The following is a 14,992-nucleotide window of genomic DNA, read 5'->3' as shown; positions in this document are numbered from 1 at the left end:
ACGGCATTTCGTAATACAACAGCCAGGCTAGTATACAATGACTGCTGGATTGTTGGACATAAACAAGTCAGTTCACATATTTGTCGCTTTTCTGACTTGCGGGCGTATTTTTAGGAGACCCGCCCCAGTGCCGCCGTTGCGTCGACTCCAGGAATAGTCTGTCGCGGATGACGTTGGGAGAATGTAAGCGAAGTCACACTTCTCTATTATTGTCAACGTGTTGAAGACAATATGGAAAAACTCTGTGATTTATTTCTAAGCGCTCAAACACAGTCAACAGCGCTGTGATTTCATTTCTCAGCCAGAATGAGTAATGGTACTATTTGTGGAGATGTCTTTCGGAGACCGGCGTGCAGAATACGCCTCCACTCGCATCGTTAGCTATGATATGGTTTTCCACAAAATTTACGAAAGCTTACACCTTATCATTCCAAAACTCATTATAGGTTAGCACAAAATTCAGAAGTGATCCTTTATGTACACTAGATTGTAAGCTCACTGTAAAATGAATTATCATCCCTGTTTTCTTGTAAAATGAATTATCAGCCCCTGTTTTCCTTAAAAGTGGCCTAGACTGTCGAATCGTCAACTAAATTTGTTTATTTATCAGCCATATTAAAAAGACGACCGGCGGTTTTCGGAATGGACAACAACTGAACATTTTCCTGGTAACCGTTGAAGATACTGTCAAAATACTGTGTACTTTTCAAAATACACTCCTGGAAATGGAAAAAAGAACACATTGACACCGGTGTGTCAGACCCACCATACTTGCTCCGGACACTGCGAGAGGGCTGTACAAGCAATGATCACACGCACGGCACAGCGGACACACCAGGAACCGCGGTGTTGGCCGTCGAATGGCGCTAGCTGCGCAGCATTTGTGCACCGCCGCCGTCAGTGTCAGCCAGTTTGCCGTGGCATACGGAGCTCCATCGCAGTCTTTAACACTGGTAGCATGCCGCGACAGCGTGGACGTGAACCGTATGTGCAGTTGACGGACTTTGAGCGAGGGCGTATAGTGGGCATGCGGGAGGCCGGGTGGACGTACCGCCGAATTGCTCAACACGTGGGGCGTGAGGTCTCCACAGTACATCGATGTTGTCGCCAGTGGTCGGCGGAAGGTGCACGTGCCCGTCGACCTGGGACCGGACCGCAGCGACGCACGGATGCACGCCAAGACCGTAGGATCCTACGCAGTGCCGTAGGGGACCGCACCGCCACTTCCCAGCAAATTAGGGACACTGTTGCTCCTGGGGCGAGGACCATTCGCAACCGTCTCCATGAAGCTGGGCTACGGTCCCGCACACCGTTAGGCCGTCTTCCGCTCACGCCCCAAGATCGTGCAGCCCGCCTCCAGTGGTGTCGCGACAGGCGTGAATGGAGGGACGAATGGAGACGTGTCGTCTTCAGCGATGAGAGTCGCTTCTGCCTTGGTGCCAATGATGGCCGTATGCGTGTTTGGCGCCGTGCAGGTGAGCGCCACAATCAGGACTGCATACGGCCGAGGCACACAGGGCCAACACCCGGCATCATGGTGTGCGGAGCGATCTCCTACACTGGCCGTACACCACTGGTGATCGTCGAGGGGACACTGAATAGTGCACGGTACATCCAAACCGTCATCGAACCCATCGTTCTACCATTCCTAGACCGGCAAGGGAACTTGCCGTTCCAACAGGACAATGCACGTCCGCATGTATCCCGTGCCACCCAACGTGCTCTAGAAGGTGTTAAGTCAACTACCCTGGCCAGCAAGATCTCCGGATCTGTCCCCCATTGAGCATGTTTGGGACTGGATGAAGCGTCGTCTCACGCGGTCTGCACGTCCAGCACGAACGCTGGTCCAACTGAGGCGCCAGGTGGAAATGGCATGGCAAGCCGTTCCACAGGACTACATCCAGCATCTCTACGATCGTCTCCATGGGAGAATAGCAGCCTGCATTGCTGCGAAAGGTGGATATACACTGTACTAGTGCCGACATTGTGCATGCTCTGTTGCCTGTGTCTATGTGCCTGTGGTTCTGTCAGTGTGATCATGTGATGTATCTGACCCCAGGAATGTGTCAATAAAGTTTCCCCTTCCTGGGACAATGAATTCACGGTGTTCTTATTTCAATTTCCAGGAGTGTATTTTGTGTATCTGATTTTGTTTAAATGTTGCAAATTTGATTATTCATCAGTGTATTTTACACACCGCCTTTAATGCTCATCTGCACGGGTGTTGGCGCCGTACCAACATAAGGAAATAACTGGATCGAAAGGGGGCGGGGGGCAAATTCGTTGCTCATAAAATGCAGGAACCTTATCTCGGAGGATCGAGATTCAGACACCCCCTCTCCCGGTCTGATTATTATTATTATTTCAGTTTTGCTCGATTGTTCAGAGTTCCTCGTAGAAAGCCTCGGGCACTTTCTTTGATGCAACATTGTTGTTATTTCCTGTCAGTGCCGAATACTATAAACCAAAAAAGGCTGTTGTTGTTGTTGTCTTCAGTCCTGAGACTGGTTTGATGCAACTCTCCATGCTACTCTATCCTGTGCAAGCTTCTTCATCTCCCAGTACCTACTGCAGCCTACGTCCTTCAGAATCTGCTTAGTGTATTCATCTCTTGGTCTCCCTCTACGATTTTTACCCTCCACGCTGCCCTCCAATACTAAATTGGTGATCCCTCGATGTCTCAGAACTTGTCCTACCAACCGATCCTTAAGTTGTGCCACAAACTCCTCTTCTCCCCAATTCTATTCAATACCTCCTCATTAGTTATATGATCTACCTATCTAATCTTCAGCATTCTTCTGTAGCACCACATTACGATAGCTTCTATTCTCTTCTTGTCTAAGCTATTAGCCCACGTTTCACTTCCATACGTGGCTACACTCCATACAAATACTTCCAGAAACGGCTTCCTGACATTGAAATCTATACTCGATGTTAACAAATTTTTCTTCCTCAGAAACGGTTTCCTTGCCATTGCCAGTCTACATTTTATATCCTCTCTACTTCGACCATCATCAGTTATTTTGCTCCCCAAATAGCAAAACTCCTTTACTACTTTAAGTGTATCATTTCCTAATCTAATTCCCTCAGTATCACTCGACTTAATTCGAGTACATTCCATTATCCTCGTTTTCCTTTTGTTAGTGTTCATCTTATACCCTCCTTTCAAGACACTGACCATTTCGTTCAACTTCTCTTCCAAGTCCCTTGATGTCTCTGATAGAATTACAATGTCATCAGCGAACCTCAAAGTTTTTATTTCTTCTCCATGGATTTTAATACCTCCTCCGAACTTTTCTTTGGTTTCCTTTATTGCTTGCTCAATATACAGATTGAATAACATCGGGGATAGGCTACAACCCTGTCTCACTACCTTCCCAACCACTGCTTCCCTTTCATGTCCCTTGACTCTTATAACTGCCATCTGGTTTCTGTACAAATTGTAAATAGCCTTTCGCTCTCTGTATTTTACCCCTGCCACCTTTAGAATTTGAAAGAGAGTATTCCAGTCAACATTGTCAAAAGCTTTCTCTAGGTCTACAAAAGCTAGAAACGTAGGTTTGCCTTTCCTTAATCTATTTTCTAAGATAAGTCGTAAGGTCATTATTGCCTCACGTGTTCCAACATTTCTACGGAATCCAAACTGATCTTCCCCGAGGTCAGCTTCTACTAGTTTTTCCATTCGTCTGTAAAGAATTCGCGTTAGTATTTTGCAGCCGTTACTTATTATACTGATAGTTCGGTAATTTTCACATCTGTCAACACCTGCTTTCTTTGGGATTGGAATTATTATATTCTTCTTGAAGTCTGAGGGTATTTCGCCTGTCTCATACATCTTGCTCACCAGATAGTAGAGTTTTGTCTGGACTGGCTCTCCCAAGGCTGTTAGTAGTTCTAATGGAATGTTGTCTACTTCGGGGGCCTTGTTTCGACTCAGGTCTTTCAGTGCCCTGTCAAACTCTTCACGCAGTATCGTATCTCCCATTTCATCTTCATCTACATCCTCTTCCATTTCCATAATATTGTCCTCAAGAACATCGCCCTTGTATAGATCCTCTATATACTCCTTCCACCTTTCTGTTTTCCCTTCTTTGCTTAGAATTGGGTTTCCATCAAAGCTCTTGATATACATGCAAGTAGTTCTCCTTTCTCCAAAGGTCTCTTTAATTTTCCTGTAGGCAGTATCTGGTCTTCGGGTTAACTTCATTTCTTGACATTGTCCTTGACAATACCGCTTTTCGAGCGGTTCATAGTGTTCCAGGTTGTACAATTCGATTGTATTAGGGGGATGGAGATCCATTAGGCACGATGCACTCTGTGGCGGCCTCACCACGAGTTTTGACATTTACCAAGGACGTGGGAAGTCAGGAGAAAATAATCCTTTCGCTACAGTTTATTTCGTTAGTGACATTACTGTATGAATAATTTAATTAATGTGTAAGTCAGAAGTAAGCAGTATGAAAGAAATATTTCCCGCCGTCCCGTTTTCCAGTGTGTGGAGTGGTGAGACACATAAGGGTTATTCGTAAGTACCTCCGGGGTTTCAGAAGACGGCTTTGCAAAACCTATAATCATACGGACAACAGACACACGTCAGTGGATAGAGCAGCTCTTTAGAGTTTAACTTAATTTACATGTACTCGATATAGGCACCGTTTGTGAAGCAGAACACCTCCATACTTGCGTGCAGTTCCATCAGATGAATTGTTCGGTAGGCGCGATAGCAGCCCACTTTGTAAATCAGGTCAGTGAGATGCCTGTCTGCAGGCGCAAATTATTTCGATGCAGTTATGCGGAGCGGAGCAGCGAATTAACAGTGAAACTTCGAGACACCCGAACTGCAGTATCAAGCTGTAATTTCAAGATTTCTACAAACCATTATCAGGCTCCTAAAGGCTGGAATGTTAAAACAATTTCATAAAAGTTCTCGGAGTTAGCGAAATCGGGAGTCGTGTGCTTTCTCTGGGGACAGAGATGGTAATTGAATATTCGACATTTCGGAAGTCGTAGTTTCTTCACACAGAAAAGATGCGAAAGTACGTGTTCTTGCGTGGGCGTGATTTTTCTGGTTTTACAGGCGACGATTGAGTTCAGCGCGTCCTCACTAGACAGGGATCTAGATTGTGGAGCCATTAGCCCTGGAGGTGGTGTTTAATGAAATGGACGGGCCTGTCGAGGTCTATTTGAAGCCAATAACTTATTGTGTAAGTCTACGGGGCTTTCATGACCATGGTCATTGGCGGTAAAATTTTCTCAATCGTTAGGCCACATCATATTCCTCTCCAGACTTATATGCTAGATGTTTGATGGCTCTCTTGCGATCTTCTTAAGGATTCCACTGGCGTTCCTAGATGACTGAACATTGTCGCATTCGCTTATAAAGGCTTTTTGCGACACTGTCTGGGAGAAATGGAGTTACTGTTATCGATGGACCATTGTCATTAGGTAAATACTGATTTTATATATATAAAATCATGAAGACAAGCATCAGAATCTCCCGCCGAGTGCAGGCGGGCTTTATCTTCCTGAAATGTACGCTGGGATGGCTTGGCATGAAGGCCAACAAAGCGGGGCGTACAACCTACGCGTTACTGACTTGCTCACTCTCTTGAATAAATCGTCCAATTTTTCTGAAACTGTAATCATTTATTGTCTTTACATGTACACCACATCTACCGATTTCGGATAATTCCTTTGCGATGAGTCTTTTTTTTGTATGTGTGTATATATATATATATATATACTCCTGGAAATTGAAATAAGAACACCGTGAATTCATTGTCCCAGGAAGGGGAAACTTTATTGACACATTCCTGGCGTCAGATACATCACATGATCACACTGACAGAACCACAGGCACATAGACATAGGCAACAGAGCATGCACAATGTCGGCACTAGTACAGTGTATATCCACCTTTCGCAGCAATGCAGGCTGCTATTCTCCCATGGAGACGATCGTAGAGATGTTGGATGTAGTCCTGTGGAACAGCTTGCCATGCCATTTCCACCTGGCGCCTCAGTTGGACCAGCGTTCGTGCTGGACGTGCAGACCGCGTGAGACGACGCTTCATCCAGTCCCAAACATGCTCAATGGGGGACAGATCCGGAGATCTTGCTGGCCAGGGTAGTTGACTTACACCTTCTAGAGCACGTTGGGTGGCACGGGATACATGCGGACGTGCATTGTCCTGTTGGAACAGCAAGTTCCCTTGCCGGTCTAGGAATGGTAGAACGATGGGTTCGATGACGGTTTGGATTTACCGTGCACTATTCAGTGTCCCCTCAACGATCACCAGTGGTGTACGGCCAGTGTAGGAGATCGCTCCCCACACCATGATGCCGGGTGTTGGCCCTGTGTGCCTCGGTCGTATGCAGTCCTGATTGTGGCGCTCACCTGCACGGCGCCAAACACGCATACGACCATCATTGGCACCAAGGCAGAAGCGACTCTCATCGCTGAAGACGACACGTCTCCATTCGTCCCTCCATTCACGCCTGTCGCGACACCACTGGAGGCGGGCTGCACGATGTTGGGGCGTGAGCGGAAGACGGCCTAACGGTGTGCGGGACCGTAGCCCAGCTTCATGGAGACGGTTGCGAATGGTCCTCGCCGATACCCCAGGAGCAACAGTGTCCCTAATTTGCTGGGAAGTGGCGATGCGGTCCCCTACGGCACTGCGTAGGATCCTACGGTCTTGGCGTGCATCCGTGCGTCGCTGCGGTCCGGTCCCAGGTCGACGGGCACGTGCACCTTCCGCCGACCACTGGCTACAACATCGATGTACTGTGGAGACCTCACGCCCCACGTGTTGAGCAATTCGGCGGTACGTCCACCCGGCCTCCCGCATGCCCACTATATGCCCTCGCTCAAAGTCCGTCAACTGCACATACGGTTCACGTCCACGCTGTCGCGGCATGCTACCAGTGTTAAAGACTGCGATGGAGCTCCGTATGCCATGGCAAACTGGCTGACACTGACGGCGGCGGTGCACAAATGCTGCGCAGCTAGTGCCATTCGACGGCCAACACCGCGGTTCCTGGTGTGTCCGCTGTGCCATGCGTGTGATCATTGCTTGTACAGCCCTCTCGCAGTGTCCGGAGCAAGTATGGTGGGTCTGACACACCGGTGTCAATGTGTTCTTTTTTCCATTTCCAGGAGTATATATATATATATATATAGAGAGAGAGAGAGAGAGAGAGAGAGAGAGAGAGAGAGAGAATCAAAATGCACTACAAGACAAAAAAAAAAAGACTCATCGCAAAGGAATTATCCGAAATCGGTAGATGTGGTGTACATGTAAAGACAATAAATGATTACAGTTTCAGAAAAATTGGACGATTTATTCAAGAGAGTGAGCAAGTCAGTAACGCGTAGGTTGTACGCCCCGCTTTGTTGGCCTTCATGCCAAGCCATCCCAGCGTACATTTCAGGAAGATAAAGCCCGCCTGCACTCGGCGGGAGATTCTGATGCTTGTCTTCATGTTTGTCAAACCCTACCTTGGCCAGCAAGGTCGCCTGATCTCTCCCCAATTGAGAACGTTTGGAGCGTTCTAGGCAGGGCCCGCCAATCACTTTGAGATTTTGACGGAAAGAATTTGGCGCGATATCCGTCGGAAGGACGTCCAATAACTCTTATCAATCAATGTCAAGCTGAATAACTATTTGCTTGAGGGACAGAGGTGGACAAATGCCTTATTGATTTCAATTTATGAAGCTCTTTCTCTTGAATAAATCATCCAATTTTTCTGAAACTGTGATCATTTGTTAGTCTGTACATGATATCTACCGATTTCCGTCTCATTCGGATACTTCCTTCGTTGTGCGCGTACTTATTTCGTGGTGCGCGCCCAACTACTCATAAGATCTTATCATCAATAATGTATTGTTTCCGCGGAAGCTTAAAGTTGGTGTTTTAGTGACTTTTGAATTCCGACTTCGAAATGCTATCCTATTTTGTCTTCGTGGCTATTACCCAAGGTAGTCGCATAGCAAGGCGCCGGCTGCCGACTGGTATTAACTGTTAGTAGCTTGTAAGTTTTCTAGTCCAGTAGTCTATCTCGAAATCTTTCTGAATGCATCCAGATAGTAACGGAACATTGATAATTGGTTTTCCAGTATTGATATGTTTAACCTTTGTCTCGCGGACCAAAGCGTGGCTGACGACCAATATGAAAACAAGTTTGTAAGAACAGCAGAGAATGAAACTGGTGCAGTTACGCTTATAACCGTTTCCTAGTTAATCAACGGATGCATCTCGTTCCCAAGAGTGCGTTAATTTCGACCGAACCCGAAGCGAGTCTTCGCTTGACGTCACGACTTCTCACAGGAGGAGACGCAGAAGCCTTTCAGTAAGTTGAGAAAAGAGGGACGTCGGGATAAGAATACGGTTGGGGGTAGAAGGTTTGAATCTAAAACACCCAGTAATCATACTGCCAGTTCTGTTACACGCTTTATGGAGTTGATTTTTAGGGGCAGAGCTGAACCACCATTAAAATTACAACATAATGAAGGTGGGAAGCAACAAATGTAAAATAGATGTGAAATATTCTGCACACTTCGATGCATTTCAGTGCAACTGCAGAAAGTAAGGAGGAGTAATGCCATCTACATTTCGTATATAAGGAAAAATTATTCATGGATCAGAATAACAAAATGACTGGCAGCGAGTTTTCTACAGGTCAGATGCCATAGCAATAACAAATCTGTGCACGAGTTTGGTCACACCTTTTATCCGGTGCACAGTTGCCATAACGCTCTGCCTCCTTAGCTAGTGGCTATCAGTCCGCTGCAGGTGACAGTTGTGGTCTTCAGCGTAATTGTCGTGATATGCTTTGTTTTTCAGTGCAGTATTTTTCTTTTACGAACTGTCTGAAGTTAACTGTAAATTGGCTAAGGAGAATGATAACACTATTACGATCTTACAAACATTTCACGTGTTAATGTGGAACACAAGAACGTACTCAGCACGGCTGTGCACAGCTGCTGATACCGTAGCCAAATTGCGCTTGCGTGAACGGCAAGCTGTCATATCCCCCTTCCGTACTTTGTCAGCAACTTTGTGATTGCTGTCAGCCACTTTGTGGTTCTGATCCAAGTACATAAGTCGAATGATTTTCTTTTTTTTTTCTTCGGCAGGTGATCCTATTACGCGTCATGTAAGAAGCAGAAACGTCCACTAGACGTGCTGAAACTCGACCGCGTCAGCGACCACAGACTGCCGAGACTGAGGAGTAACGTTCCGCGATTTTGCTGCTCTTGTTGTTCGAGATACCAAGACTCCCTTGCGTATAACGAATCGATGGGCTCAGAAGGGCCGTACTCAATGGCACGCAGTATCTTCATCAGCCCCAAGCGACTAGCGCTCGAGAGCACAGGCGTATTATTCGCTCGATCTTGCCGGATCGTTCATCCACATCACCTACCTTGAGTCAGGAAATAGCCTCGTTTCCAGCAAAACCGCTACCCACACGATCAGTGCGACGACGCCTGGAACGCCATGGACTGTTAGCACGGTGCCCGTAGCTGCGGCTTCCGTTCATGCAGCAGCAGAGTGAGGCGGGCCAACAGTGGTGTGTCCAACGACAACATTTGTGTTCAGGATCACTATGGACGCAGTCATGTATGGAGGCTCAGAGGAGAACGAACGTTCCCCGACTGCATTCGTCATCGTCAAATGGTCCGAGCACCTAGCGTGATTGCCGCTGGGTGCACAATATGGTTACTTCTGATTTGCATAGTCAGTAATTTGGAGAGCAGCCATTACATTTCTAAAGTGTTAACACCAGTAGTGGTGCCCTGTGGTATAAGTCTCCGTGACCGAATGTTGCCCCCTGATTTTCTGACCAACCTCGATACAGAGGATGTTAGATTGCTGCTCTGCCCAGCACGCTCTCAAGATTACTTTTCCATTGAAAATACCGGCTCAAAGTTTGGCGAAAGACTAGCACGCCACCATTCCCCAGCCGCTACTATTGATGAACTCTGACGTTAGTGTTGAAGCAACATAGAATAACGTACCCCCACCTCCCATCAAATCTCAGCGCCCCGCCTTGTTAGAACCATTGTTGTGGCAGCTATGTGTACAATGTTTAACACCCTGGTTACCCCGAAACCACCCAACAAATTAATCGAACAGTGGAAAATCCAGTATGGAACCATGACAGTATTATGAAAAGGACAGTGTGTTACTCCACATATAGAGATGTTGAGTCACAGACAGGTACACCAAACAGACTGCTAAACATGTGGGTTTTCGTCCGAAAGGCCTTCCTCTAAAGAAGACAACACACACACACACACACACACACACACACACACACACACCAACAAATAAACACAAGTCACGCACACCTGACCACTGTGTCTAGCCACGGAGGCCAGTGCTGCGTGAATGTGTGTGCGTTGGCCATTTCAGAAGAGGTCCTTTTTGCCGAAAGCTCACACGTTGAGCAGTCTTTCTGGTATGCCTGTCTGCGGCTCAACATCTCTTGTACATGGTGAGTAGCAATCGGTCCTTTTCATAATATCGTAAAAATTTAATTACATATTCTTCGCTCTGTATAGTGTACACGCAATAAGAAAAACTCCGTTATCCGCTGTCCTTCCTGTTGTTGCAGCTTTAGTGGTAAACGTTGTACATTATGAACTGAATTGCGTGGAAAGACACATCTCACCTCACCGCAACCTTCCCATAGTCTCCTGTTTGTCGATATAGCATTCACGCGAACTTTTCAGTTGAATGCGAAGTAAAGAGTTACTTGCTGGGAAGAAAAATTCCAGAAATAGATCAACGATTCGCAGAGTTACTTTTTGAAGCGTTCCTCTTTGGGAGAGTAAATAAATAATTTCCAGTGCGGGCTGAATTTTTCATGGCGGAGGAAGACGGCGGGAAGAGCCGTGGCGCCGTTATGGGCGCCTGCTAGAATATGAATGAGCGAGGGAACAGCCCTTACAAGGGCTCTAGGCGCTGGGCGCCAGCCAGTGGGCGCCGCGGCCAGAACGCAATTAGCGGGCTGCTCGCTGTTCCTGCTCACTCAGCCCAATACGCCCTAATCCCCTCTCATAGCGTAGCGAAGGGGGGGGGGGGGAGGGCGCCCTCGTGGATCTGCCAGTAACGAGATTTCTACGTACCATTTGTCACGGGGGCGCGTTATATTACAGCACATTTTTTGAAAAAAAAAAATTAAAACGGACATTGTGTAGTCTTGCAAACACAGCGGGCACTTAAATTTATTGCATGTATGCTTTCCAGTGGCATGTAAAGCATTATCGTGCACAGCTACGTCAGTGGATAGGTTTACGAAAGTTTTTCGTGCCCTTCACTTGAAGAATCACGCTCTGTGTAATGCGGTATAAATCATTGCGTCATATTTTGCGCGGGAGACAGTTCACATATGCTTAACTTTTTGTTTATCGTTACAAATGATGTAGTTCTATACCAGAGAACATGGTATTTATCAACAGATTACTTTTGCTATATTTATATATTTTTAATTTAATTTTATCCGTCATCGAATGAGTTTTTAGCATGTACTTTTTTAAATATTTTAAGAAAAAAAAGAAAAAAACACAAAGAATGACAAAAAAAAAGAAACGCACTGGGGGCTCTACTTTCCGATTTTAGATCTGCGCAAGTGGACTATGTCAGTGATGAATAAATTTCTGTGCAGTAGGATACAAACAATTCCTTAAATTTCTCAAACATTCCTGTTCTCCGGACACAGCAAACATCGCACTTAGGAGTCATTAGGTAATTAAAAAAATGCATTTGTCTGCTAGAATTACGCCCGTAAACGCAGCACGTGCGAAGAATAGTAAGCAAAGGAATGTCATCAGTTGGAGCTGAAATTCTTTTGGTAGTAAAAATTTATATCAGTATTTAGATATTGCTGGACATGACATGTATGAAAGATAACTGGAATGTACTCCGCTGTTTAAATTAGTTATACGTCTTTCTTTTGAACCATATTCGTTCGTCTGTAGCGTAAAATACCTCATCGCCAACTTCGGAATGTTTGAATTTCGATGTTACGAGATTTTTCACTTCATCCACCGAAATTTCTAAATCACGGCAATGGGAAATTTCGTACAAATCCCACTGTTATGAGCAGTCATACCAAGAAGAGAAAAAGTATAACTTTTCTCTTTTTCTTTATAGGTGAGAGTGGTTGGATATTGTACCAGTTGTACTGCACTGTGTCATTACATATTTAATTATTGCTATTCACTTACTCTGTCCATATTTCACTTAACCAGGAGATGAGAGTTTCAAACCTAAGGTTTCTCAGTTTTGTGTAAAAACTTGAGATTCAGTTAACATTAAAGTAACAAAAATATTTGTAACTGCAATATCTTCATAATAATATAATAATAATAATAATAATAATGTTTATTGAGCACTTGCACTTACAAGAGCGCGGAGCGAACTGCCTGCGGCCGGAACACATACGGTATAAAATATATATATATATATATATATATATATATATATATATAAACATTCCAGTAAAATGATTCTTGACATTTGTGGAAACTTTTAGAATGTACTCCAACCAAATATAGACATTAAAATTTTACAGCTCAGGTGAGTTTTGAGCTCGCAACCCTCCATGCAACAGTCTAGTATCATAACATTACACCGTGGTGACTGTGGTATTCAGCTTCTTCTGTGGCATTATTATTAGAGTCTTTTTGTTTGATTCTACTCTCCATAAGCAGCATATATGCAGGACGTGGTATCTGTAACTGCCCTCGCTCTGTACCAATGGATGACTTTTTCTAACAACGCCATTCACCGAGTGGTGCACATAATTTGCACCATATAAACACTGATGCTTACGAAATCGGTTAAAAAAATTCCGGAACTTTGTCCACAAAATTTTTCTACGCTTATCTTTTACTTATTGCGCATGGTGTCCTTAGAAATACTGTTCTCCACAACTGTTACACCGCTCCTAAAGCCGTTTCCGCTTCCGGAAGCAGTCTTGGTACGCCTGTTTCTGGATAGCGCTAAGTGCCGTCTGCGTTTTTTTCCGTTTTTTAATTATTATCTCGTCCGTCGTTGTAAATTTTCATTTCGTCAATTGGGGTTTCAGCTTTTGAACTAAAAAGAAAAGGTCCGCCGGAGAATGAGGCAGCACAGTGATTTTGTTTTTTGTGCGATAGGCACACACCAACAGGGATAAATTCACAGATGCAATATCGTGATGCAAGAGCCATGAATTGTCTCGCCACATTTCAGGCCGTTTTCTTCTCACGTTTTCTCGCAGACGTCGCAATACGTCCCAATAGTGCTATCGATTAACAATTTGCCCCTGTGGCCCGAAATCATGAAGGAATTAATCCTTCGAAATCAAAGAAAATTATCAGCATGGCCTTGACGTTTGACTGACCTGACGAGCTTTTTTCTTTTTTGGAGAACATTCCCGACCAATTGCTCACATGGAACCTTGGTGTCAACATCATAATCATTGACTCACGTCTCATCGCCAGGTACGATTCTCTTAAGGAACAACTCATTGTCATTTACACTATCAAAAAGTTCTTCACAGATTGCGAGGCGAAGGTCTTTCTCGTCTTGACGCATGAGCTATGGGACAAACTTGACGGCAACACGATGCATTCCAAGATTCTGTGTCAGAATTTCATGACATAATACAACTGAAATGTTACATTCCTCTGTAATCTCTCGGACAGTGAGTCTTCGCTTAGCACGCACAGTTCCGTTGATGTTCCTGAAATGAGCTTCGTCAGTAGACGTCGAAGGGCGTCCTGAACGAGGGTCACCTTTAACTTCCGTCCACACATTTTTAAACCGTGTGAACCATTTATAACACCAAGTACGGCTTAAGCATTTATCACCTAGGCTTCCTGCATCATTTGGTGGGTCTGTAAAGATTTTCTGGAGTTCCACGTAAAATTTAATGCAGGAGCATTGCTCCTATACCTCTGCCATCTCTAAATTGCAAACTGTGCGACACAACATATAACAATGAAACTTCTGGCAATTACACATGAAACACAGGCGTTTTTAGGGACGCGAACAACATTTCAAAAATGGTTCAAATGGCTCTGAGCACTATGGGACTTAACATCTGAGGTCATCAGTCCCCTAGAACTTAGAACTACTTAAACCTAACTAACCTACGGACATCACACACATCCATGCCCGAGGCAGGATTCGAACCTGCGACAGTAGCAGTCGCGCGGTCCCGGACTGAAGCGCCTAGAACCGCTCGGCCACCGCGGCCGGCAACAACATTTCGCTTCAACACACCATTGGCGCGAAATTACGAATGTTTCGGAATTTTTTGAGCAGCCTCGTACATATTAAAATAAAGTTGCAAAACACGTATTTGTAAACCAAGGCAGGCATTCTGTTCTTGGCAATTTATCGACTTTGATTTCCTTCACATCCCTCTTCCCCTTTACATCCACACATGTGTCAGGTAACATCACAGCAGGTTTCGTCGATCTAGCTTCTTTTGATAACTGCTGCCGTCTTTGTCTCAAAGTTTTGAGGTACGATACACCTTACCCCTTCAGAGGGTAGGGCATTTGACGGATCAGTGACTTTTGCAAAGTATATCATTCGTCTAGCGTGTTTGTTTAAATCTGAACGTCCGTGCTCCCAGGTCTTCGTGGTGATCTAGTTATTAATTCTTCGTTCAGTTCGCCTTAAAAACAGATACGTATGTGTTGCTTTCATGAAACGGAGAAGCTTTAGTAATAGCGAACGTTTCCCCACTGCAGTGTGGGTTAATATCGTCGAGGGGAAGATACGCGGAAGTAGCGAGCATAGAAACAAAAACGTGCTTTTAGTAACCTGCGCAAACATTTGGCTTTGAGAAAGCTAACGGGAAGATAAGGCCAGCGTAGTCACGACCAGAATGATGGAAATGCTTTGTGAAATGGTACGTCAAGTTTGATTCTGTTGTAACCGTTATGCACAGCAACTTCAGTATATTTCAAAAAAAGAAAATGTTTCAAC

The 14,992-nt window shown here is 45.1% G+C and overlaps 1 protein-coding gene across 1 annotated transcript in view; it reads left to right on the top strand.

The window, feature by feature from the left end:
* LOC126161340 (leucine-rich repeat and calponin homology domain-containing protein-like) overlaps positions 1-14,992 on the top strand; it is a 365,026-nt gene that overhangs the window by 198,401 nt on the left and 151,633 nt on the right. The window lies entirely within an intron of this gene.

The sequence above is a fragment of the Schistocerca cancellata genome, chromosome 2, assembly GCF_023864275.1.
Source record: "Schistocerca cancellata isolate TAMUIC-IGC-003103 chromosome 2, iqSchCanc2.1, whole genome shotgun sequence".
Classification (NCBI taxonomy): Eukaryota; Metazoa; Arthropoda; class Insecta; order Orthoptera; family Acrididae; genus Schistocerca; species Schistocerca cancellata.
Note: the sequence above shows the minus strand (reverse complement) of the source record. Positions and strands in the feature narration are given on the sequence as shown.